This window comes from Electrophorus electricus, chromosome 6 (assembly GCF_041902795.1).
Source record: "Electrophorus electricus isolate QZ-2024a chromosome 6, ASM4190279v1, whole genome shotgun sequence".
Classification (NCBI taxonomy): domain Eukaryota; kingdom Metazoa; phylum Chordata; class Actinopteri; order Gymnotiformes; family Gymnotidae; genus Electrophorus; species Electrophorus electricus.
In genome coordinates, this window is record NC_137502.1 from 10,056,756 (window position 1) to 10,082,895 (window position 26,140).

Below are 26,140 nucleotides of genomic sequence, written 5' to 3' on the forward strand. Positions count from 1 at the left end.
AGCAACATCAGCAACAAGGAACATGAGACGCTAAAAGAAGAGGAAACACTGGCTCTGGTAGCAATCAGAGCACCAGGGGTTTAGGGACGATGACCATCAAACTGGGAGAGTGGCTCCAGCAGATCCCAGGAACAACATCCGAGATCCTCATCCAGAAGAGTGCAGTCGATGGAACACTTGGGATACTATGCAGGCAAATGTATATATTGTAAATTCCTGTTCTTTTTTATCAACATTCTTAGAACATAATTACTGTTCTAAGTTTACAACATCTGGGCGAGGTTTTCGTTTATTCAAGATGCATCCTGTAGTGCCTTTTCACATTTTTGCACTATTTCTTTATTTTGAGTCAAATGTTTCAAATAAAATAATACAATCCACAAGGAAATGAAAACGAGAATTAAATCAAACTTATTGTATCAGAAAGATTACTACTCATTCACACACCAGGACGCTACATCTTCTGGAGTATTATGCTCACGTTTCTGAACTTTTAAACATTATAATGTATTTCAGTTATGGAAATCAGTTAAACACTATAGGAAGGCCTACAACAGGAATGTACTACAAATACCTTCCTACTCCAGCACCCCTAATCGTCCACTCCCAATGGTGGGATATCGCTGAATAACAGTTGAATGCTATCGTTGCCTATATTTGCCTCTGTCTGTCTTTCAGGAGACTACAATATGAGAGTTACACACTAACATAAAAGAACGAATAATGAATTAAGTAAATGCTGCACTGGCTAACATCTACTTTCTTCCCTGTTTTATTACCTGTATTATTATTTATATTATTTGTGAGCTGAAAACATGATATCCACCAAAAACATGATTCACTGACTCATGAACAATGTCAACAAATCTACACGCACACACACAAACACACACACACACACAGCAGGTGGGTTTTCTGTAGTGGCAGATGGGTCCAAGTGGGCTCATACTGGCCCTGCCCACATGTCGCCTCCTGCAGGTGTCAACCGTAGCCACTGTGCTCCATGTGCCCTTTCTCCTCTGCCACTGCTGGGAGAGGGCTCTGCCCACCCTCCTGACATGCTCCGCTACGCCTCCGGCATACGCCCATTGTGCTTCAGACAGAGGCCAAAACCACTGGCTTTGCTGGTTCCAGGAACAGCCTGAGGTTGTCCAGGAGAGTGAAAGAATGGTATACCTTGCAAGGTATGATGGTCTTCATTGAAATGGGGGTTAAAAACATTTCAAGTCAGTGTTTTGTGCACTGACATCCCTCCTGCTACCGAAGAGTGTTTCTTGTGTTTGTAAGTGTGAGGCAAAGGCGTGTGAAAGTGTTTGGATCAAGATGTAAATGCATGAAATGAAACGTACTGAGGCTATGTTTATTGTCACATATTTTATATCTAGAATGTTGGCCTACCTCCAAGTGAATTTGCACAAAGATCAAACATTTGTGTGGGGTGTTTGTTTGTGCATGTGAATATAGATGTGTGTAGTTCAATGGTGTATACATGTGTACATGTGAGTATGGATGTGTAAGTGTGAAAGATGTGTGTGTGTGTGTGTGTGTGTGTGAATTATATATTTGTTGGGGGCACATTCATATACTGCCACACTGCTATTCTCTCTGCTACTTTCTGTTTTTCAATTGGCGGAGTGGATTAGGGCCTGTCAGAGAGACTCTGAGAGATCTGGTGAGCCCTGATTGTGATTATTTTTGTTTCTCTCTCTCTCTCTCTCTCTCTCTCTCTCTGTGTATGTGTGTGTTTGTGTGTGTGTCTCTTGTCAACACAGTGTGAATAATTTTGATTTTAATTGGTTCGTTGTCATGACATTATCTCTCAACTCTCTCAACCGTCTAAATCACACGCGCACACACACAAACAGTTGACACCCCCCATCCTATAGTCCACATTCATTCATGAGAAACAGAAAATTTGAATTTGAAATTTATTGGATTGAATAACAAAGATCCTTTTCTTTAGAACCATGCACAGCATGGACATGACAATGTTGTGCTAAATGGTGTGATCAAACCCTATCATCATCCTTCCCAGCAAAGCCCTGATCTACTCCTTCTGTAGTGAGCTAAACGCTATTAATAAACTCCCAAACTCCTCCAGTGCTCTCTCACCATTCTGAGCAGAGCCTGTGCCAGGCCTGCAATTTTATCAACTACATCACAGCTGTTTTCTCTCTTCCAAATGTGTAGAGAAAACACACACACACACACACGCGCGCGCGCGCTCTGTATTCTGACAGTCCCTGCAATGCTCCACTGTAATCCTCTTAGCCTGTAAGCGCTGGGCTCTCCCTGCAAACACACCCTAAACCCAGCACAGCATGGGACTATGTGGAAGACCACTTGCACAAACATCGACCGCACAGCTCCTTTTGCCTTTGCTTGCTATAGTTTCAACTGCTCGATGCACTGAAATGCCAAATACAGAGGCTAAAGCTCGAACACATGCGCCATGAACCAGCTGCACCCATTCCGAGGTAAATCAAATACACAGTTGCCAATGTTTAAAAAAGCTTTTTGAGCTTTTTACATTTTATTGATTTATTTTTTTTAAAGAACATGAGGACTTTTTCATTTTTATTTTTTCAGAATGTTAAATAGTAGTAGTCCCAGTAATTTTGTAGTTCCAGTAGTATCGTCATTCAGGTCTCCTTTATCAGGTTTTGGATGGATTGGTAGAAGTTCATATTGACTGGTTATAAACATAGTTCTGATGTAGTCAAGCACAGCGTCTGTCTCTTTGGCCAGTTGGTAATCATAGCCTGTTTATGTGCTCGGGAAACCTTTCTGCATACTACCGATTTCTTTAGCTGGTCCTGCTTGGGAGGTGTGTGGTCCCTTTGAGCAGTACAAAGCTTCCAAAGCCATGGCTCTCCCCATGCGCTGCTGCTTAGTTTTCTTCCCCACTACTTTGTCCCATAACGTCTTCAGGTTCTTTCTTTCACACTTTGGGTTTTGGTTTTCACTCTCTAGAGCCTCTCTTTCACTCTTCAGGTGTTGTCTTTCACTCTCAAGATTCTCTCTTTCACCCTTCAGGTGTTGTCTTTCTCTCTCCAGAGCCTCTCTTTCACTCTTCAGGTGTTGTCTTTCACGCTCTAGATCCTCTCTTTCACTCTTCAGGTGTTGTCTTTCACTCTCAAGATTCTCTCTTTCACCCTTCAGGTGTTGTCTTTCTCTCTCTAGAGCCTCTCTTTCACTCTTCAGGTGTTGTCTTTCACGCTCTAGATCCTCTCTTTCACTCTTCAGGTGTTGTCTTTCACTCTCAAGATTCTCTCTTTCACCCTTCAGGTGTTGTCTTTCACTCTCTAGATCCTCTCTTTCACTCTTCAGGTGCCATCTTTCACTCTGTTCATTTTTTGTCTCCTTCTGCTTCTCCTCCAACTCCTTCCCACTACATTCCTCCTCAAATTTTCCAATTTTAACACAGTGTCGTTTTCTAATTTCCTTCGTATCTACTCTGTCAGGTAGTTCTTGTTGCAATCTACTCATTGCTTTTTGTGTGTTCCTGTCCAACAAAATCTTCGAAGATCTTCTGTGAGAGCAGCAGAACTGCATTTTGCTGCTGCAACCTCCCATTTCTGTCAACAGACTGACCAATTTTACCTTTGTCAAGCAGATTATAAGAATAGCTATTATGACAATGGTTCCATGTGACATCACAGTTTTGGTTTTGTTGACAATTCCATTGTCATCACACAGAATAGAATAAACTATTGTGGGCTTGCTTTCTTTTCACTTTAGCCTTAATTAGATTAATTAGATTCATATGTTTGCTTTAGATTTGCCTTTTTACATTTTATTTATACCATGAAAAACAATACAGAAATAATTAAAGAAGTCAAAGCCTTTGTCACAGTCTCTCCAGACATGCCTTTCTCTGGTTGTCAAAAAGACAAAAGAGATGACTGTGGACTACAGAAGGATGCAAATGCCTCACACCCTAATACATACAGTGAAGAGTGAGAACATACACTCTCTTAAAATCACAATCAATCTCTCATGGTCCCTGAGCACTTTTTCCTTAGTGAAGAAAGCTCTGCTTCCTGAGGAGACTGAAGAAGGACAGCATGTCCGTCATCCTGATCTGGTCTGCAACAGCATCATAGAGAGTGTCCCGACCTGCGCCATCGCTGTCTGGTACTGGCACTGCTCCCCCTGCTCTTTTGGATTGTTTAGTTGAATTTAGCAGTCTGCTCTCAAATTTTCTGTGCCTGTTTTCTGGGATTCTGAAATTCAGGCAATGTTTTTGTTGTTCTTCTGCAACACTATTAAAACTCTGAACTCCTCAAACTATTTTACTTCTCTAAGTAAATCTGTCACATTTGTCTAGTACAGAATTATTAGATTTCTTTCTTTGACCATAAGCAAGATACACACATTTACTTTGCACATTTACATATTTCTTTGTCTGTGTCTCTCTATCACTCTCCTTTTCTCAGAGAGTTGGATAAGAGATTAAGGACACTTCCTGAGGCAGAGAATGATTGGTCAGTAGTACATTAGAATGGCCATACATACATTTCATCATTCCATATCTTTTCAGTGGTTATCAAAACCATTTATACACTTTTGCAGTTAAACAATGTTAAGATATTGATTAGTGTTTCAGTCAAATTAGTCTAACTCTGAAAGTATGTGTTTACCTTCCATATGAGATGCTATTTAAGACTACACACACATCAGATTTTGCAATGAAAAGATGCACACATGCATACATGATAAAACAAACAAAGGCAAATAGTCAGTGTACACACACACACACACACGTTTTAGGCTCCTTTTGTCATTCAGTTTTGAAAGAAGGAGATGGAGGGCATGTCAGTATGTAGCAGTAGCCATAGTATTGGAACAGATGGGTCAGCATGGTAAGGGCAGACAGAACGTTGGTCAGGGTGTATCACTGGTCTCCATTGCATCTCAGTGATTCAAAATTCAGAACTAAAATATTAGAAAAAACACTCTCAAAGCATAGAGGGCCAAGTCAGTAGTTGCACTAATATCAGAATTTGTATCAAGATATTTTTAAGTGAGAAACTTTTAAGCGAGAAATAAGTTTAGCCCTCATTAAAAATGTTGTAATTTCAACTCTTTGACACTCTTGGAAAAATAAATGTAATATTTTGTTCAAAATATTATTTATTTGGGGAAAAAAGTGATCTGCAGGCACTGCGGATTCTTGCCCTGCTAGAGATGATTAAGAAAAGAGGTTAAATTGATTAGGACTTCTAACCTGCAGTAATAAACAGTATAAATTGATATGAAATGAAATAGGCAGATGCTGACTGTATATGAATTGTATGGGGCAGCAGTGTCTCACAAAGACTGGAGCACAGCAATGATGTCATCATGTCATGGGTGTGAAAAGAAGGCCTCTAGGAAATAGGCTTCGTCAAGGGGCATGGGGGCTGGGGCCAAAAGACAGAGCGCAGGAGACTAATGAATGAAGATGGAGAACCCCTCTGTTCGCTACTGTAATATACACACTGAGAGGTAGAGGAGCAAGGACTCTTCATCAGGCCCTCAGCCAGCCTGGCACTAGCTCATCAACAGATGTCTCCCTCTCTGAGAGAGAGAGAGAGAGAGAGAGAGAGAGAGAGAGAGAGAGAGAGAGAGAGAGAGAGGGAGGGTCTTATTGAATTATATGCTTTGTTGTCATCTGTGTAGCATTACTACAGATTCTTTATAACTCAGTATCTGCAATGTTTGGTTTAGAATCACAGATGAGGATGTGTTTAATGTGACGTGGTTGGTTTACGTCTCACAAATGTCAATTGTCTTCATTAATGTTCCATCTGAAATATTAGGTTCAGGAAGAAGCTAAGGGTTTTGACCTCAGCATAGACTTCACTGGTGCTGACATCATCACCAGCTAAGTGACCTGTTCCTCTCATCCTGGTGTGTGTCTGTCTGTGTGTGTGTGTGTGTGTGTGTGTGTGTGTGTGTGTGTGTGTGTGTGTGTGTGTGTGTGTGTGTGTGTGTGTGTGTGCGTGCGTGTGCGTGTGTGTGTCCAGCTGTGATCGGCCCTTACTCATACACATTTCACTTGGCTGACACACAGTGAAAAAAGTGCATTTACAGTCCTCTGTGGTCTCATTGCCAGCCCAGATTTCCAAAACTTATTATATATTTTACATATGTAGTAGTCATTATATATTATTTGAAACTACAATTTTGAACAGTGTTTCAGTGTTGTGTAATTACTGAATAGGGCTTAAATAAAACCATTGTCATTGTAAGAAGGCTCAACAGCAGTACTCATCTACTCATCTACCACACATTTCACTGCGTGTTGTACTGTGTATGACTATGTATGTGACAAATAAACCAAACTTGAAACTTGAAAAAACAAGATGTGGGTTAAGATGAATCTACTTCCCTTTTCATGTACACTGAAAAACATCAGTTTTTCAAATGCTAGGATATATTTTGTCTACAAACACATTTCTATTTATGGTCTTTCTTATCTTTTATAGCTTCAAGGGTTCTTTGGAAGGTCAGCAGAAAATGGAAGAGAGGAAGCTGTGTGTGAGTGAATGCTTGTGTGTAATGTCATTTTCTATGTTGAGTGTAGCTCTATGATGTACTCTGGAGAGCTGAAGTTTGAGAAGAGGACCATGTCTGCTCAGGTGGAGGGGGGTGTTCATGGCCTGCACTCGTAAGTCTTCGTCCTCTCTGCTCACTAAACTCCTACTACCGAATCCATCATGCTCAGTGGCTCTTTTAGGGAACACTCCACCAACTGTCAAGCAGTGCCACAAAAGCACTCAAGGACTGGAAAATAACCTGTGTGTGTCTGTTCTCACAGTTTGCAGGCACAGTGTTATGAATAATAATACACAGCAATAGACCCCTGCTGATCTCCACTGAAATCTGAATGGACATGAAACTGACAATTTATTTATGAATAATTAATTCAGATAAATTGTGGGTTTCTAATAGATAACAGGGTCATGACATAATGAGTAATGCCTCTATAGATTTCTATTCATGTCTTCAAGTAATTCATGTACATACATTGAATTGAAAGAAAACTGGCTTTGGCATGACTGGACAGAGCATTGTAATGTAAACGTCAGTACTATGCACATTTTGCAGTGTGGACTTTTATAAACTCATCAGCTCTGTGCAGATATAGACTGTAGAGCTCTATATTGAATTGTGGATGAGCATATTAAAACCACAAGGCGGAGCTTCGAGAGAGAGAGAGAGAGAGAGAGAGAGAGAGAGAGAGAGAGAGAGAGAGAGAGAGAGAGAAGATGAAACAGAGCTGTTTAATGTTCAACAAATGGAAAGAAGAAGAAAATTATGAAAATCAGTAGAACTATTAGCAAAGTTGAAACTAGTTAATATTTAGTGACAGCGGAGTGGCTCTAGATCCCTGTGGCAGGGACTACGGACGATCACGGACTACAGGAGCCCACCCTCCGGACTGATGAGTGCGGATGAGTCTCTGGCGAACGAGCTGAATACATTCTTCGCTCGCTTCGAGGCTACATCTAGCAGCGCTAATGCTAACGGCGCTAATGCTAGCAGCGCTAATGCTAGCGGCGCTAATGCTAGCAGCGCTAGTGCTAATGGCACTATCGGCGCAGCCAATGGCACATGCGCGGGGCGCACCATAGAACAGCGCCCTCTCATCGTCACGGAGAGTGACGTGAGAAGAGTGTTTAAAAGGGTGAATACCAGGAAGGCGATGGGAGCAGACGGTATCTGCGGGAGGGTCCTCAAAGCCTGCGCAGATCAGCTAGCCCCGGTATTCACCGACATCTTCAATCTCTCCCTGACGCTCGGTATCGTCCCGTCCAGCTTCAAGCGATCCACCATCGTCCCCGTCCCGAAGAAACCTCGACCCTCCGACCTCAATGACTACCGACCTGTCGCCCTCACATCAGTCGTGATGAAGTGCTTTAAAAAGCTAGTCGGAGACTTCATCACATCTTCACTGCCAGCCTCCATGGACCCACTGCAGTTTGCATACCGCCACAACCGCTCCACTGACGATGCAATTGCACATCTGCTCCACACTACACTGACTCACCTGGACGAAGGGAGGGGAAATTATGTTAAAATGCCATTTGTCGACTACAGTTCAGCATTTAACACTATCATCCCCTCCCTACTCACTACTAAGTTGGGGGATCTAGGACTGCATACATCCCTGTGCGACTGGATCTCCAACTTCCTAACAGACAGACCACAATCAGTACGGGTGGGCAACTGCGCCTCATCCACCCTCACCCTCAGCACTGGAGCTCCTCAGGGTTGTGTCCTAAGCCCCCTGCTCTACTCACTGTACACCTACGACTGCACAGCCACTTCCAGCTCCACCATCATTGTCAAGTTTGCTGACGACACCGTTGTCATGGGTCTGATCTCGGACAAGGACGAGAGGGCCTACCTGGATTAAACACCTGGAAAACTGGCGCCAGGAAAATTATCTCCTCCTAAACGTCAGTAAGACAAAGGAGCTGATCGTGGATTGCAGCAAGAAGCAGGAGCGGCACTACCAACCTGTGAGGATCAGTGGAACCACGGTGGAGAGAGTAGATAGTTTCAGGTACCTTGGTGTTCACATCTCGCAGGACCTGTCCTTCAGACTGCCCTCCAAGGTACTGCGGAACTTCTATACCTGCACTATCGAGAGCATCCTCACGGGGAACATCACAGTCTCGTTTGGGAATAGCACCAAGCAGGACAGACAAGCACTCCAAAGGGTAGTGCGTTCAGCAGAGCGCATCACTCACACGGAACTTCCTGACCTGCAGACCATCTACTACAAGCGGTGCCAGACCAAGGCCAGGAGGATTGTGAAGGACCCCACCCATCCCAACAATAGACTCTTCTCTCTGTTGAGGTCAGGGAGGCGCTTTCACTCCCTGAAGACCAAGACAGAGAGGCTGAAGAGCAGCTTCTTCCCACAGGCCATTCGGGCCCTGAATCAGGGAAACTGATAAACTGTGGGGACCACCACCACAATGTAACATAACTGTATATCTGTATATATATATTTATATTCAATGACCTTGTTACACAACAACTGTAGATATGTTATTATACGAAATGGATCTGTACATTCTGTAGATTGTGTACATATATACACAACCATATACATTGTACATTGTGTATATAATCATAATGTACATATATTGTACATACATTGTTAATATATTTTGTACATACATAGAATATATATATATTTATCTTTGCATATATATATTTCACATATAGAGAATGTCTATATTTCTCTATGCACCCCTGTTTTCTTTTCCTCAGTTTGGACAGAGCACTCTCCACCATTTCACTGCGAGTTATACTGTGTATGACTATGTATGTGACGAATAAACCAAACTTGAACTTGAACTTGAACAGTACTTGTGGTAGCCTTTTTAACTAAGTGTACTTAAAATCAGACATTAGCACACTAAAACATTAAGCATTAAGATAAAAGATAAATCCTTTATGCAAATGCAGTTGTTTCTTAAAGATTGTTTCTTTTAGAAATATAAGTTCTTATCACACCTGTATTAGAATATGAGCCCAGGAGAGTAACCCTAGAACACTAGGAACATTTATGTTACAATTTCCTTGCAAAATCACAAGCCTGATGTGAATATTAAAATAAGAACAACAAATAGATATACCTGTTATCATTTTATTATCCATCTTCACATAATATAGGGAAGGTGCATATGTGCTCATTTCTCCTTTGTTAAAAAAGCACTGACATTTTGCTGCATCAAACATTTGTGTGCCATGCATTTAGTGTGTAGCATAACAACAAACAAATTCTGCAAACTCCTACTTTATGAGCATTAAAGGCGGTTGGGCAGAGTGTTGAGTGAAGCTTCAGAGCTTGACTGTAACCTTGTTATATTTCAATGGCAATGAGGGCAGTACAGGTAGTGACTAAGAGGCTTTCCTTCCCAATCCCTCTGAATGTTGTCTCTGACAACATTCCAGACAGCACTTTAGAGAAAACAGTAGTCCAATGGCAGCAGACAGGCCTTTTTAGGGATCACCACTTACAGAGTCTTACCAAGACACCCAGTAGCTTTATTTTGTTTGGGACGAAGCCTCTATCAGAGCCGTATTTCATTCTACCTGATTCAGCTGCTGCTTGTATGATGCATGTTGGATGAATCTCTTACTCTGCTCCTCAGCTAAGAGAAAGCTCTCCATCTCGATCTGAGGAACAAACTTGGATTGTGTGCGTGGCTCCAGCACAACCACTGGTGAATGCGCACGCAGTGTCCCAGGAGCCGCTCTGTGGTGCAGGTGGAGAGGGGAGGTGGGCGGAGGCCCGGGGCGTCAGCTCACGCAGGGTTGTAGAGGAGGATTGGAGTACTGGACATCGCTTACATGGAGGGCCATGTCTATGAGCACTTTGCCAATGGCAAGCACGACAGCTACCAGATCGACTACCGCCTCATTGTGGGCGACACAGAGCCAGCCAGATTGCAGCTGTCGCCTCGCGACCCTGAGCACCAGGGGCCATTTGGCCACAACACATCTCATGGGCATGAGACTGCAGCTCAGCGCTACAGCGCCACACGCATCCAGGCTGGCTACGAACCAGAGAGGTGAGACTCCTACGGTTTCAAAGGAGTGCTGATCAGCAAAATTAACCATGTTTGCATCACTAGGTTAACGTTAGTGTCACTAAACAAGTTCATTAGGAGTGGACTTTATTTTTCTTTTGGATTGTGTACTTTTAAACTGTTGCACAGACTGGGTTGGGTTCTCAGTGATGTGCAATTTTAGCCCAATTCCATATTGTTGGTCTCAGAAGAACACATTCCTTTCGGGGATTATCATCACATAAAATAGACCTATACATTTACAGTCTCTACAGAGAAATACAGTCATGTCATAGTATAATAAAATGTCCTAATGTGTAAATAGTGATGTTTACTCATTTATAATGTCCAGCACTACTCAAATATAACTGCTTGCCTTCTTTGCCCATCATATTAACATTCCCATGTCAGCAGAGTAAAAAGGACCATAAATCTGATTAAGAATTATATTATCAAGACCGATATAATCTGTGTTGTAGAACAGATATGAAAACATTTTGCCATAGCAATGCTCAAAAGCATCACATTCCATTTGTTTTACAGACTGTGAAGGAAATATTGTTGTGTTTCTTTCTCTATCATTGTAAAGCGTGAGAAAGCTTAGCATAAGATTAGAAGAACAGGACGTTCCCTATTGAACGTCCTTGAAGAAATACACTCCTTCCAAGGAGTTATCTGGTCTCAGCAGAAGCAAACCCTCCCTCGTTCTCTCGAACGCTACGGCTATTATATAAGGGGAGGGAAATCACCCAAAGGGGAGCGAAGCAAATAGGCACGCTCATTTTCTTGAAACTAATAACTCAATAAAATCTTCTTATCCACATCTGACTCCTTGTTTGCTGAATTTCCACCACAGGACGATGACCATCAAACTGGGAGAGTGGCTCCAGCAGATCCCAGGAACAACATCTGAGATTCTCATCCAGAGGAGTGCAGTCGATGGAACACTTGGGATACTATGCAGGAAAATGTATATATTGTAAATTCCTGTTCTTTTTTATCAACATTCTTAGAACATAATTACTGTTCTAAGTTTACAACATCTGGTCGAGGTTTTCGTTTATTCAAGATGCATCCTGTAGTGCCTTTTCACATTTTTGCACTATTTCTTTATTTTGAGTCAAATGTTTCAAATAAAATAATACAATCCACAAGGAAATGAAAACGAGAATTAAATCAAACTTATTCTTTCAGAAAGATTACTACTCATTCATACACCAGGACGCTACATCTGCTGGAGTATTATGCTCACGTTTCTAAACTTTTAAACATTATAATGTATTTCAGTTATGGAAATCAGTTAAACACTATAGGAAGGCCTACAACAGGAATGTACTACAAATACCTTCCTACTCCAGCACCCCTAATCGTCCACTCCCAATGGTGGGATATCCCTGAATAACAGTTGAATGCTATCTTTGCCTATATTTGCCTCTGTCTGTCTTTCAGGAGACTACAATATAAGTGTTACACACTAACATAAAAGAACGAATAATGAATTAAGTAAATGCTGCACTGGCTAACATCTACTTTCTTCCCTGTTTTATTACCTGTATTATTATTTATAATATTTGTGAGCTGAAAACATGATATCCACCAAAAACATGATTGACTGACTCATGAACAATGTCAACAAATCTACACGCACACACACACACACACACACACACACACACACACAGCAGGTGGGTTTTCTGTGGTGGCAGGTGGGTCCCAGTGGGCTCATACTGGCCCTGCCCACATGTCGCCTCCTGCAGGTGTCAACCGTAGCCACTGTGCTCCATGTGCCCTTTCTCCTCTGCCACTGCTGGGAGAGGGCTCTGCCCACCCTCCTGACACGCTCCGCTACGCCTCCTGCATACCCCCTTTGTGCTTCAGACAGAGGCCAAAACCACTGGCTTTGCTGGTTCCAGGAACAGCCTGAGGTTGTCCGGGAGAGTGGAAGAATGGTATACCTTGCAAGGTATGATGGTCTTCATTGAAATGGGGGTTAAAAACATTTCAAGTCAGTGTTTTGTGCACTGACATCCCTCTTGCTACCGAAGGCCACCCGAGTGTTTCTTGTGTTTGTAAGTGTGAGGCAAAGGAGTGTGAAAGTGTTTGTGTGGATCAAGATGTAAATGCATGAAATGAAACGTACTGAGGCTATGTTTATTGTCACATATTTTATATCTAGAATGTTGGCCTACCTCCAAGTGAATTTGCACAAAGACCAAACATTTGTGTGGGGTCTTTGTTTGTGCATGTGAATATAGATGTGTGTAGTTCAATGGTGTATACATGTGTACATGTGAGTATGGATGTGTAAGTGTGAAAGATGTGTGTGTGTGTGTGTGTGAATTATATATTTGTTGGGGGCACATTCATATACTGCCACACTGCTATTCTCTCTGCTAGTTTCTGTTTTTCAATTGGCGGAGTGGATTAGGGCCTGTCAGAGAGACTCTGAGAGATCTGGTGAGCCCTGATTGTGATTCTTTTTGTTTCTTTCTCTCTCTCTCTCTCTCTCTCTCTCTCTCTCTCTCTTTGTGTGTGTGTGTTTGTGTGTGTGTCTCTTGTCAACACAGTGTGAATAATTTTTATTTTAATTGGTTCGTTGTCATGAAATTATCTCTCAACTCTCTCAACCGTCTAAATCACACGCGCACACACACAAACAGTTGACACCCCCCATCCTATAGTCCACATTCATTCATGAGAAACAGAAAATTTGAATTTGAAATTTATTGGATTGAATAACAAAGATCCTTTTCTTTAGAACCATGCACAGCATGGACATGACAATGTTGTGCTAAATGGTGTGATCAAACCCTATCATCATCCTTCCCAGCAAAGCCCTGATCTACTCCTTCTGTAGTGAGCTAAACGCTATTAATAAACTCCCAAACTCCTCCAGTGCTCTCTCACCATTCTGAGCAGAGCCTGTGCCAGGCCTGCAATATTATCAACTACAGCACAGCTCTGTTTTCTCTCTTCCAAATGTGTAGAGAAAACACACACACACACACACACGCGCGCGCGCGCGCTCTGTATTCTGACAGTCCCTGCAATGCTCCACTGTAATCCTCTTAGCCTGTAAGCGCTGGGCTCTCCCTGCAAACACACCCTAAACCCAACACAGCATGGGACTATGTGGAAGACCACTTGCACAAACATCGACCGCACAGCTCCTTTTGCCTTTGCTTGCTATAGTTTCAACTGCTCGATGCACTGAAATGCCAAATACAGAGGCCAAAGCTCGAACACATGCGCCATGAACCAGCTGCACCCATTCCGAGGTAAATCAAATACACAGTTGCCAATGTTTAAAAAAGCTTTTTGAGCTTTTTACATTTTATTGATTTATTTTTTTTAAAGAACATGAGGACTTTTTCATTTTTATTTTTTCAGAATGCTAAATAGTAGTAGTCCCAGTAATTTTGTAGTTCCAGTAGTATCGTCATTCAGGTCTCCTTTATCAGGTTTTGGATGGATTGGTAGAAGTTCATATTGACTGGTTATAAACATAGTTCTGATGTAGTCAAGCACAGCGTCTGTCTCTTTGGCCAGTTGGTAATCATAGCCTTTTTATGTGCTCGGGAAACCTTTCTGCATACTACCGATTTCTTTAGCTGGTCCTCCTTGGGAAGTGTGTGGTCCCTTTGAGCAGTACAAAGCTTCCCCAGCCATGGCTCTCCCCATGCGCTGCTGCTTAGTTTTCTTCCCCACTACTTTGTCCCATAATGTCTTCAGGTTCTTTCTTTCACACTTTGGGTTTTGGTTTTCACTCTCTAGAGCCTCTCTTTCACTCTTCAGGTGTTGTCTTTCACTCTCAAGATTCTCTCTTTCACCCTTCAGGTGTTGTCTTTCTCTCTCCAGAGCCTCTCTTTCACTCTTCAGGTGTTGTCTTTCACGCTCTAGATCCTCTCTTTCACTCTTCAGGTGTTGTCTTTCACTCTCAAGATTCTCTCTTTCACCCTTCAGGTGTTGTCTTTCTCTCTCCAGAGCCTCTCTTTCACTCTTCAGGTGTTGTCTTTCACGCTCTAGATCCTCTCTTTCACTCTTCAGGTGTTGTCTTTCACTCTCAAGATTCTCTCTTTCACCCTTCAGGTGTTGTCTTTCTCTCTCTAGAGCCTCTCTTTCACTCTTCAGGTGTTGTCTTTCACGCTCTAGATCCTCTCTTTCACTCTTCAGGTGTTGTCTTTCACTCTCAAGATTCTCTCTTTCACCCTTCAGGTGTTGTCTTTCACTCTCTAGATCCTCTCTTTCACTCTTCAGGTGCCATCTTTCACTCTGTTCATTTTTTGTCTCCTTCTGCTTCTCCTCCAACTCCTTCCCACTACATTCCTCCTCAAATTTTCCAATTTTAACACAGTGTCGTTTTCTAATTTCCTTCGTATCTACTCTGTCAGGTAGTTCTTGTTGCAATCTACTCATTGCTTTTTGTGTGTTCCTGTCCAACAAAATCTTCGTTTTCTTCTTCTTCGAAGATCTTCTGTGAGAGCAGCAGAACTGCATTTTGCTGCTGCAACCTCCCATTTCTGTCAACAGACTGACCAATTTTACCTTTGTCAAGCAGATTATAAGAATAGCTATTATGACAATGGTCAGTGATATTATGACATCACAGTTTTGGTTTTGTTGACAATTCCATTGTCATCACACAGAATAGAATAGAATAGAATAAACTATTGTGGGCTTGCTTTGTTTTCACTTTAGCCTTAATTAGATTAATTAGATTCATATGTTTGCTTTAGATTTGCCTTTTTACATTTTATTTATACCATGAAAAACAATACAGAAATAATTAAAGAAGTCAAAGCCTTTGTCACAGTCTCTCCAGACATGCCTTTCTCTGGTTGTCAAAAAGACAAAAGAGATGACTGTGGACTACAGAAGGATGCAAATGCCTCACACCCTAATACATACAGTGAAGAGTGAGAACATACACTCTCTTAAAATCACAATCAATCTCTCATGGTCCCTGAGCACTTTTTCCTTAGTGAAGAAAGCTCTGCTTCCTGAGGAGACTGAAGAAGGACAGCATGTCCGTCATCCTGATCTGGTCTGCAACAGCATCATAGAGAGTGTCCCGACCTGCGCCATCGCTGTCTGGTACTGGCACTGCTCCCCCTGCTCTTTTGGATTGTTTAGTTGAATTTAGCAGTCTGCTCTCAAATTTTCTGTGCCTGTTTTCTGGGATTCTGAAATTCAGGCAATGTTTTTGTTGTTCTTCTGCAACACTATTAAAACTCTGAACTCCTCAAACTATTTTACTTCTCTAAGTAAATCTGTCACACATTTGTCTAGTACAGAATTATTAGATTTCTTTCTTTGACCATAAGCAAGATACACACATTTACTTTGCACATTTACATATTGCTTTGTCTGTTTCTCTCTATCGCTCTCCTTTTCTCAGAGAGTTGGATAAGAGATTAAGGACACTTCCTGAGGCAGAGAATGATTGGTCAGTAGTACATTAGAATGGCCCTACATACATTTCATCATTCCATATCTTTTCAGTGGTTATCAAAACCATTTATACACTTTTGCAGTTAAACAATGTTAAGATATTGATTAGTGTTTCAGTCAAATCAGTCTAACTCTGAAAGTATGTGTTTACCTTCCACGGCGGAGAGCCACTGTGCTGGGGGTCTCGTGGGCATTGCCAGTGTGCTGGAGGTGCTGGGTGTTACCTGTGCAGTGCGTCTAAGGTTTGGGTGAGGGAGGGAGCAGCAGGGGAACATGGCTGTACAGCTGATGCCTGAATCCGCCATCTGCCTCCTTATGGTAAGTGAAGTGTTCGATCCCCTCCAAGACAGGAACACACACACACACACACACACACACCTATAGCAGTGACTGCCACACCCTAGGGACAAAGTCTTCATTGGTCTCTCTGGCTAGATTGCTCTAATGTATTTGATTATTGTTCTCTAACACTCCCACCCTCCCTCTCTACACTCTCCCTCACTCTCTCTCTCTCTACCCCTACACACAGCACTTTGACCACGTGTACCTCTGCAGTAGGACAGCAGAACTAATGCAGCATAGAGATCGTCTCTATACTTAACATTATAATAATAATCTGCAATGCTTGAGAAATGCAGACTGTGGAATGTGGATTTTAAAATTGCAGGTCACCTTACCAAATTGTGGACTATTAAATAAAGTTTGTTTTATTATGCAGACTGAGTGTGTGTGTGTGTGTGTGTGTGTGTGTGTGTGTGTGTGTGTGTGTGTGTGTGTGTACACTGACTATTTCCCTTTGTTTGTTTTATCATTTTTATTTTCATTGCAAAATCTGATGTGTGTGTAGTCTTAAATAGCGTCTCAGGACCCCCGGCTGTTCTGTCTGCGCTCTCTCACACACTCCTGCTTCTGTGACATCCAACGGCCAGTTAAAGCTCCCTCCTCCCCTCAGAATGGGTGCTGGGACATGCACACATGCGCATATGCACACAAACACACACACACACACACAAACACACACACACACACAAGCACTGGCTCCCTTCCTTCTCTCTCCCCTTCATGCACACTCTCACAGGAATGGTGATAGGACATGGATCGGCTTCTCGGGTGGAGAGGAGGGGCAGCAGAAGCCCATACATCCGCTTGTGTACTTTTCCGCTCCCAAATCCATCGCATCACACTCCTAAAACCAGGGCAATGAACAAGAGAGAAAGAGGGAGAAGGAGGGAGGAAGAAAGAAGGAAGGAAGAGATCAGTCTCACCTCCAGACTGCCTCTGAACTCATTTCAAGCTCTGCAAGGCAGAGGCACTGGCAAATACAGACACGAGTGCATACACACTCACACCTCAACCCCCCCCTCCACTGTCTGTACATGAGATGGTTCTTATAGTCTTTTTAACCTCTTGTTTGCTAGCAGAAAGCAAATAGAGCCTATAGGGATAAGAGAGAAAGAGAAAGAATGACATAAAAAATAAGAATGAGATAAAAAGAGATCCAGATACATGAAGCACATGTTGATGAGGGTTGGACTTGCAGAGGCCACATGGCAGTCACGTTAGAAGTGTTGATGCAGTAACTGCATCTGCAGCTAAACTAATGCTGCGTGCGTGTGTGTGTGTGCATGCGTGCGCGGGTCTGTGTATATGTGTATCTTTTTCCATTCTCCACCAAAAAGAGGCCAGGAGGCAATTGTCTCTCTAGAGATGTAACACACTTTCTGCAAACATATCATCAGATAATGGCAGAACACCTTACAACACACCAATGCATATCTGTTTACATATACAGTTGAATCATGAGAGATTATGCAAGGTGAGAATTATGATTTTAATGTCCTCTGGTTCTATGGCTTTTGATACAGCCTGTGCTAACTGAACATGGTTTTTCTTTTCTCCAAGACAATTGTGTCTCAGTTTTATTGCAGCTTAATGGTTTAATGCTTGGTTCCTAATATACATATACATGCATGCACCCATACACACGTTTTTTCCTTGACAAGCTCTTATAGGCCTCTGGACTAATTAATCCCCAAGAAAAGTGAAATGACAAATATTTATATATATACACACACACAGCGCTTCACTTTTTCCACATTTTATGTTATGTTACAGCCTTATTCCAAATTGGATTAAAAAAAAAAAAATTCCCCTCAAACTCCTACACACAATACCCCATTATGACAAAGTGAAAAAATCTTTGTTTGGAGTTTTTGCAACTTTATTAAAAATAAAAAAAACAAAAATCACATGTACATAAGTATTCATAGCCTTTGCTCAATACTTGGTTGAAGCACCTTGGGCAGCAATTACAGCCTCAAATCTTTTTGAGTATGATGCTACAAGCTTGGCACACATATTTTTGGGCAGTTTCTCCCATTCTTCTTTGTAGAACCTCTCAAGCTCCATCAGGTTGGATGGGGCGCGCCGGGGTACAGCCATTTTCAGATCTCTCCAGAGATGTTCAGTTGGGTTCAAGTCTGGGCTCTGGCTAGGCCACTCAAGAACATTCACAGAGTTGTCCTGAAGCCAGTCCTTTATTATCTTAGTTGTGTGGTTAGGGCCATTGTACTGTTGGGTGAACCTTCACCCTGGTCCAGAGCACTCTGGAGCAGGTTTTCTTCAAGGATGTCTCTGTATGTTGCTGCATTCATCTTTCCCTGACTAGTCTCCCAGTTCCTGCTGCCAAAAAACAACCCCACAGCATGATGCTGCCACCAGCATGCTTCACTGTAGGGATGGTATTGGCCAGGTGCTGAGCGGTGCCTGGTTTCCTCCAGACATGACGCTTGGCATTCAGGCCAAAGAGTTGAATCTTTGTTTCATCAGACCAGAGAATTTTGTTTCTCATGGTCTGAGAGTCCTTCAGGTGCCTTTTGGCAAACTCCAAGCAGGCTGTCTTATGCCTTTTACTGAGGAGTGGCTTCCGTCTGGCCACTCTACCATACAGGCCTGATTGGTGGAGTGCTGCAGGAATGGTTGTCCTTCTGGAAGGTTCTCCTCTCTCCACAGAGCAATGCTAAAGCTCTGTCAGAGTGACCCTTGGGTTCTTGGTCACCTCCCTGACTAAGGCCCTTCTACCCCGATCACTCAGAGTCCTGGTGGTTCCAAACTTCTTCCATTTACGGATGATGGAAGCCACTGTGCTCATTGGGACCTTCAATGCTGCAGAAATTTTTCTGTACCCTTCCCTCGATCTGTGCCTCGATACAATCCTGTCTCAGTAGTCTACAAAGAATTCCTTGGACTTCATGGCTTGGTTTGTGCTCTGACATGTACTGTCAACTATGGGACCTTATATAGACAGGTGTGTGCCTTTACAAAGCATGTCCAATCAACTGGATTTACCACAGGTGGACTCCAATCAAGTTGTTGAAACAACTGAAGGATGATCAGTGGAAACAAGATGCACATGAGCTCAATTTTGAGTGTCATGGTAAAGGCTGTGAATACTTATGTGCATGTGATTTTTTTGTTTTTTTTATTTTTAATAAATTTGTTACAATTCCAAACAAACTTTTTTTACTTTGTCATTATGGGGTATTGTGTGTAGAATTTTGAGGGGAAAAAAATAATTTAATCCAATTTGGAATAAGGCTGAAACATAACAAAATGTGGAAAAAGTGAAGCACTGTGAATACTTTCTGGATGCACTGTATATATATATATATATATATATATATATATATATATAGAGAGAGAGAGAGAGAGAGAGAGAGAGAGTGTTTATTATAATGGCTTTGTTTGCATACATGGATGTCCTTACTTGAGCAGTCATAATTCATAATCATAATAATTCACTAAAATGATTCATTATAGCTAATGTTTTGAAATAATGAAATCATAGTGTCTGTGATTTCTTTTTTGTGTAAAGTGTCAGACTTTGTTTTTACTAAGATGTTGGGCCCATCAGTACCACCCTAGCTGCTAAGAACTGCTACTTCCTTTACTGAGCCTGTATTCCTCTGTTCACCACACTGCACTCACACTCAATGTGCAACACAATTAATGTGTGAAGAATTGTGAGTTTACTAAAATCTAATGGCTTTAGTTCACTCATTACACTTTAGTAAATCTAAACTCCAATTTCTTTTTTCTACTGAAAAAGAGATGAGCAATAGCTAATAATTAGTAATAGCTACTCTGCAATCTGAAATGTTTTTTTGTTTGTTTGTTTGGCATACATATTACCTCTTGGATTTTAAAGTTCTTTGAATCACAAAGAAAAACAATACGAGACAGTATGATGCTGCAGTAATTTAATCAAAAGAACAAAATTGATTATTCAGAATAAATTAACAGACAGGAATTAGGTCAAACCTTCTAATCATGTTTTTGTCAAATGTAATACTGTATACATACTACATTAAAATGACAGAAAAAAGAAAAGAAAAGTATAGGAAAATGCACTATTAAATGCACTATTATGAAGTTATGCATATTGGTCAGCATCATCCTCAGTTATAGCCTTCATCTCAGTTGCTGGTTTGTCTTCCTCCACCTTCTGAATTGGTTCCTTCATTGCATCTATTGCCTTCTTCAGATTGAGATTGTCCTTTTCACTCAGTGGGGCCAGTGCTGGGGTAAGGATTGTCTTGATTTGAGTTATTCTTTCCTCGCATCTGTTGTAAAACTCCTTCCTGTTTCTTGCTGCAAGGCTGTTGATACCATTTTGGGCAGATTCGCATTCCTTCCCTAACTTGTCAATCTCTGCAAGGAACTGAGGTGAGTTTGGATCCATGGTCATCAGTCTTCCCAGAGTACTGACATTGTTCATCAGGTACTGGACAGACACCTCAGTGTAAGTGGTAGACATCATGTTAACCAAATAGGCGTAGGCAGAAGTATTCAGAGCATTAGTGTAGATTTTGTCTTTGACAAACATGCTGTAGGTGTAGTTGTTCTCTACAGCTATTTCAACAGTCTGCTTAAAATGTTTAAGATTTTCACTAAGAGTGGTCTTAACAATGTTTGAAATGATCTGAAAGAAGTGCACCAGTTTCTCCCACTGTTCTTTCACCTGCCCCATGATTTCCAGGCCTTTCGCTAGCACCACAATTCTCTTGTTGAAGTCGATCTCCTTGAGATTATAATGTTTCAGCTCACTCACAATTTCAGCAAGAGCTTTTTTCTTCTGATCCAAGTTGTCCATAGTCTTCTCGTTCCGTTCATTTGCAATTTTTAGCTGGGTTTCAGCCATTTGTAGACGTAGATGAGATTGTCTTAAGTGCATCTGGACCACATCTGTATTTGCTGAGTCATAGATTTGCTGTTGACTTGACTTGGGGGGTGCTGTCAAGAAAGATGGCTGATTTGTAAAAGACTTGCTTTTGGAATAAAAGGCCATGGCCCTTACATTCAGTTCGTCAATGGCTTTAATAAGCTCCTCTGTTTTGGCATCATCACATTTCCCCTCTGGAGCATATTTACCTAGCTCTGTTAAAGTGGAGATACCCTTGTCACAGATGCCTAGTGCCTCGGATTTAATCGGGCATTCAGCTTCTTGCTGTATATCTCTGCTGACTTGCTGAAATAGTCCCACCAAGTAATCAGACTTTACCGTTTGCTTCTCCTGATCATACACCTCAGGCCAATTTATTTCCTTACCTTTGCAAAGTTCTTCCATTTTCTCAACCACTAGTAGAAATGTTATAGATTTAGAAAATATGTTACTTGTTGCCAACATTTCATCCACGTTACTCTTCATTCCAGTGGCCATGTTTCTGTGGCTTTCAGGAGTGCCTTTTCAGTTTTTGATCACATGTGTTATGGCTTTTGGTGTAATAGTGTCCGCTTGGAGATAGGTTTGGATAATTTGTCCTGGAAGAAATTCTGTTGCAAACGCACAGGCTATTGATATTGCTTGCTCTGACATACTTGATATTAGCTTCAGGCCAAAAAGGCCCCATCCACTTGGCAAATCTTTCATTGCTTGCTGGTAGGCCCTTCTGTCCTCAGCTAATCTTTCATTAGCCAGATTGAAAGCAGCCTCGGCCCTGTCGCTTGCCTCCTTAGCTTCAGCCCGTTTAATCTTTGCTATCTCAATGTTTTTCTTGATTTCTTCCATCTCCTCATCATGACTCTGTCTTGCATTCACCAAAGCCTCCACCAGTTCTTGCATCAGCTTGATGATATCTGAGAATTGTTTCTCAGTCATGATGGCCAGGTTTAAGCATTCTGATGATATGTGCGCAATGTTCTGAAGCTCAGCTGGTAAGAAGGCTTGGACAAGACCATCATCCTCCTGTATTATGAGCCCAACTGAGTTTTTGATGTACTCTGGAACCTGTCCGGTGTACATACGAATTTGGTCCATGTTCTTGTGAGCAACATTAAAGGCTTGCCAGCAACCATTACATACTTGAAAGAGGCAGGCCCTAAAAGAATTGGGGTATCTGATGAATTTGAACCCGTCTTTTGGTGGATTTTTATTGATGGAGAAGTCATCTGCAGCAGAAATGCGTACCAGCTGAGCCAGTAAATCGATGGAGACGGGTGCCGGCAATAGATACTGCTCCCACTTAGCATAGGGCTGCATCAGCAGCATGATGTCATTTCTGTAATCCTGTGCTTTGGTGAAACTCTTAGTAGCTTGGTTGAGCTTTGACAGCGCCATTGTTTTCCCTAAAATAGAGGAAGGCAGAAAATTTGTATAACATAAAGCCATAATAAGACAATCAGGAGATTCAGCATTTATTATTTCTGTACTATAAAGCAGTTAGCACTAACAACAACAGCACCTGCAGTGTTTCATCCACTAAACAATTTCAGATTAGAACACATCATAAGTTACATGTGGTTGCTTAGTAGTTTTTTTTTCCTTCACAACAAGTGAAGTAAAATTAGTAGAAAGCAGAAAATAATACTATTTTAACTACCCACCATTTTACAAAATTAATACTCTTTCATTGAGGAGCATTTAAATGCTTTTTTTCATAAACATTGTTTTTTCATAAACTTCATTATGGTGTAGACTTCAAGAAATTCACTATACAGTATATTTCATAAAAAAGTTGATGAATGTAAACAGAAATTCATATTATGCAAACATAAACTCACAGAAATCTGTAGAGGATAGAATAGAACGGTTTGTACCTGAAGTACTGTGGATACCTCTTGAAGAAGTGAGTAGTTGAAGTAGTAGCCTACCAGACTAGATGCTGTTCTGCTCCAAAACAACAACTTTTATATCATCCTTTCATATTTGTCAGCAAAGCAATATAACTGTGTCCTGCAAAAATATGCAGTCTGAGTTGTAATTCTGAATTCTACAGAACAGCTTTACTTCCTATAACTACTGAAATTTCTTTGTTTTTCGTGTCTTTATTTGGATCCCCATTAGCTGAGGTAGCAGCTGCTCTTCCTGGGCTCCACCAACAAAACTGTGTACTCCCATGATCATAGTTGGTAACTTGTTCCATACTGTGGTGACCAAGACAATACAGATCTGCACGCTGCATCTGTTTTGGGTTTTGGTTTAACTAACCTGCCTGGCAGTGTGACTATGTTGAGCTCTCGCATAATTTATATTGTGTTTACTATCACAGATATTCCTAAAGACGCCCATTAGACCGCAGGGCAGCCTCTCCTGAGCTCTGAGCCATGAGAGAGGCATGCTCGCTCTCCTTACTGACAGGGCAGTGTGAGGCTTGCAGATTCATTCTCAGCTAACCAGAGCTTAGACAGCTCTTTCCTGACAGCTCCCCTGGGAAACACCACAATGAAAGCATCTAGGGGAGGAGAAACTGCTGTTTTACCATAGACTAAACCCATATATACTTTGTTTTGTTAATAACAAATGCCACAGTAAAGTCAAATAATACGATTCCGACCATTATTTTCTTGTAAAAATATCTTGTCGATCATTTTTGTCAGTGCTGTGCACGTAGAATGATCTGCTTTATAGGCATGCTTGAAATCAATGATTCATTAAGTGAAAAATAGTAGATTATCTGCTCAAGAATAACTTTTTCCATTAGGTTGCTCAATACAAAAGAAACTAATTCCAGGCAAAACACACCATTCTAAATTTGATAATAATAGCCCAAAAGTAACACCAGCAACCTTTGAAAGGATGATCAATACAATGTTTGATAATAATAATAATAACAATAATAATAATAATAATAAGAAGAAGAAGAAGAAGAAGAAGAAGAAGAAGAAGAAGAAGAAGAAGAAGAAGAAGAAGAATTTTATTCTAATTAAGAAATTACGGGCATTTCTTGTTACCCAATGGCACTTTACAAGTTCATACAATATAAAAAAGGTCAAATAAAATATAAAGAAGATTCAAATATATAAATAAGATAACAGGAGGGAGTAAAATTGGTTAAAAAAAATAGACATAATATTGATGCAAGTGCATACTATAGTAACCAATTAAAGGGCAGATGAGTGTCAGAGGGATGGAGACAGAGTGAAGGAAAAGACATATGAGGAACACCAGAAAGGGATGGACAGGTCAGACCATGAGGGCAAAAACCAAGAGAAGGATTTTGTACTGCACACAGCCACGAACAGGAACCCAGTGTAAATGTTTGAGTGTAGTAGTTATATGTTCCCTTAAGCTGGTGTGTGTAAGAACTCCAGCAGCCATTTTCTGAATGTTCTGCAGCTTCTTTAACCTACAGACAGGAAGCCCATAAAGAACAACACTGCAGCAGTCTAATCAACATCGCACAGCACTGTATTAGCCTAATCAGCATCACACAGTTCTGCAGTAGTCTAACTGGTATCATACAGAACTGCAGTAGTCTAGCTGGCATCACACAGCACTTCAGTAGTCTAATTAGCATCACAAAGCGCTGCAGTAGTATAATCATCATCAAAAATGCATAAATAAGTAACCTTGTATCACAATTTGCATGCCTATATCCTTACACATAGATATATTTGCTGACTATTACACCATTGTAACATTTTTTAAACAAATTAATTGCAATAACTAAACAATTGAATAATTTAAATTTAATGTCTCTTATACAATCATAAAGCTGACTAAGGCTGACAACTAATCAATAGGAGAACTTCTACCTTAAAGGATTAGTGTGACGGTTGAGTCTAAGGCATTGTGGGAATTGGAGAAATAATTGAATCATGTAGGTGTAACATAATGAAGAGAGGATAACTTAATAAAACATAGAAGGCTAAGGTTAGTCTAATTTTAATTGGCCCAGGCCATTCACTACCACTAAATGACTAAATAGGGATGTTGTGCCCTCTAGTGGGTGAGTCAGAGATAATTATGCAACAAAAATACTTGTGAAGTCTGGTATGCTTTATCATTAAAGTTGCTATAAGATCTTTTTTGGAAGCACTTTGACTAAACTGTTTTATGTATTTGTAGCTACCAATAAACCTCTCTTGTAGGAGGATATATTCTGTATCTGTTAATTCTATGTGTACATTCAGCACATGGAATCTGCCAACATCCATTCCTGCATGTTCTTTCAGGATCAAGGCCTCTGGAATGGTGACTGATGTAGCAGAGCACCTAGGCAACTTTCAGTATGTGATAAAAATGAAAAATAATATTGAACAAGCTGGTATGCATGCACACATGTGCACACACAAGCAGACCTTTCTTAACCTCTTCTCTTGCCAACCCCAGTTCACCTGTTTCTTACAGTTTATTGAAATTACTGTTTCTCCTTTCAATGTGCCTGTTATTTTTTTTAAATGTTGCTTCTGAGGAACTCACACAAATTTCCCCAATCAGATATGCTGAGCAGAGGTGGTGTTTGTCCTATTCAGCAGCTTCTTCCTGCTTACTTAGAAGCTTTTGCTCCTATAAGCTTCTTCTGGGCTTTGTGGGCTTTCAATCAGGGACTCTGCTGGGTCACTGGTGTATATGTGCATGTGTGATGTGGGCCCTGTGCGTGTGTGTGTGTGTGTGTGTGTATGTGTGGGTGTGGAGCCCAGAGAAGGGAGCTGCTCTTGGAGAGGACCTTCTCCAGTGGGTACTGGGCAAAAGCGCTAATCCCCTTCATTGTGAAGTAGAGCCTCCACAGAGGGTCATAGCAATACAGGCCTGACACAGAGCATGGGCTTCTATGTCATACACATGTCCACATATTCACCTTCAAGCTCACTGAGAGAGGCTTTCCTGCCTT

The 26,140-nt window shown here is 41.3% G+C and overlaps 1 long non-coding RNA gene across 1 annotated transcript; it reads left to right on the forward strand.

The window, feature by feature from the left end:
• The first annotated feature begins 16,190 nt into the window (after positions 1-16,190).
• On the forward strand, positions 16,191-16,745 carry LOC145658594 (uncharacterized). The gene is made up of 2 exons (XR_014124216.1): positions 16,191-16,346; positions 16,558-16,745. It is a non-coding gene; the product is annotated as an uncharacterized LOC145658594 (long non-coding RNA).
• Positions 16,746-26,140: the final 9,395 nt, after the last annotated feature.